At 39.4% G+C, this 1,821-nt stretch overlaps 1 protein-coding gene across 4 annotated transcripts in view; it reads left to right on the top strand.

The window, feature by feature from the left end:
• Nucleotides 1-98, top strand: part of cadm3 (cell adhesion molecule 3) — a 134,843-nt gene extending 134,745 nt beyond the window's left edge. For all 4 annotated transcript variants that reach the window (XM_089007878.1, XM_089007874.1, XM_089007875.1 and 1 more), the window contains one exon: nt 1-98. This exon is cut by the window's left edge and continues 600 nt beyond it. The gene's annotated coding sequence lies outside the window, so the exon portion shown is untranslated.
• Nucleotides 99-1,821: the final 1,723 nt, after the last annotated feature.

Here is a 1,821-nt window from a genome sequence, read left to right as displayed (position 1 = left end):
TCCTCTCGCTCATGTATCTCACTTCCTCAAATACTCTTATTGCCTGTTTTTATTACATGCGTGCAGAGTATCTCAAAAATAAAAATAAATACAAAATACGTGTGATCATATTAATAAGTACCAATAATGGTGTTGCAATGTCAACTAACATCCACTGGAAAGATTTGCGTCGCATTCGTTCTTGTTACATTTTATTTTAATTATTTATTTCTGGGGATGAAGCAGTGTTGGAGCCACACTCAAAAACAAAATAATTATAGAGCGGCAGTGAAGGTAGATGTTATCGGAAAAAAATTGTCACGATGATTTGTATTTTGTTGTAATTGTATTGTCTTTCTTTCAGTGTAGCCCCACACAATACTTTTAATACAACACTTGAGAGTTGCGTATTTGTTTGTATGTTTGTTTGGGCATCATGTGTTGACAGTGTTCACTTACCCCAAATAACCAAACTGTAAATTTGCCCTTTTATTTATACAGTAAAGGAGGGGTGTCCAAATTTAGGAGATTAACTCATTCACTGCCATTCACAAATTTATTCGGGAATTGAGAATATGGCATACTGTAGCGCCAGTCGTGAATTTGTTGGGGTTTTGTTTTTTTCAAGCTTGGGTGCCAATAAAGCTCTGACCGTGGCCTCTGGCAATGTTTTTTTTTTCTTTTCGACAAGGGAGTAGCTTTTCTGTTTTTTTCCATGTTAGCGCTTTGTTCCAGCTTCAGCACTATATAAACCAATATGTATGTATTGCATTGTATGTATTTGGTACATCCACCCTCATTTGAAGCTCATATAACCCCAGACCCATACAATTTAGGAATGAACTCATTTTTTTCTGATGAAAGATCAGAGCCGAAGGTTTCCAACGCTGTATTGAATGTTGATGTAGTCCTAAAACCCAATATTCTGTTGGTCCTGGAATTCAAGTGACAATGACAAAAGCCCTGGCACTGGAGTGGACACATTTTTGCATGTCTGGCAGTGAATGAGTTACCTATTCAGATGCACAATAGAAAAAAACAAAGATTACATAATCATACACACACTCCCAAAAAAATGAAGGTGCAAGATGATTATGATTAAATCTAGTCTAATCTTCAACACCTTGTGCAAATGTAATTAACCGAATAACTACAAAATAATGCTTGTGCACAGCAGAAACATCATTTGATGAATTGAATCTCTCCATTTGCTGGTTGCACGATAAAAATTAACTGGAATTACTCTAAATAATCCAAAACGGAACGACTCAAACTAATATAGATTCCCAAATCTCAGGGCGGACCCCAGCTGGTGCTTTTTGGGCACCCCTGTTTATACGCTCATTGGTACATTCCCAGTGAAAGGTTCCTGTAAATGAGTAATGGCTGCCGTGTGGAAAGGGAAAGGGAAGGTAATCTTGCTAAGAGGCTGCGGGCGCCGTGCCAACGCTACGCTCCCGTCAGCCACAAAGTCGTTGAACAACTTCAATGTCCTCGTCCATTTCTTTTCATTCTTTAATCAATCAACCCAGGCTACGTCCTGATCCACCTTCAGTTCCCCCGCCCACCCTCACCTTCCATATACATGATTGATGTGGCGCATTCCTGGCAAGACGCACCCTTCGCCACCACTTTATAGACACTGGTGTGGATGATTGTACGCTTCTGTGCAGGTGTGCTATGAAAGAAAAAGTGCAAAAATTTCCACCCCATGTTTTAGAAAGTCTTCCAGGAGAGAGAAGAAGCTGGTATCACTGCAACCCCCACCTTGTCCCAATACTTTTGGACACAATCCATATTTTCTTTTATTTGGTGTCACCATTCTTTTGCCAAATATCCAAA

The sequence above is a fragment of the Hippocampus bargibanti genome, linkage group LG11 (genome assembly GCF_051943395.1).
Source record: "Hippocampus bargibanti isolate YZ-2025 linkage group LG11, ASM5194339v1, whole genome shotgun sequence".
NCBI lineage: Eukaryota > Metazoa > Chordata > Actinopteri > Syngnathiformes > Syngnathidae > Hippocampus > Hippocampus bargibanti.
This window is presented reverse-complemented; position numbering and strand designations above follow the sequence as displayed.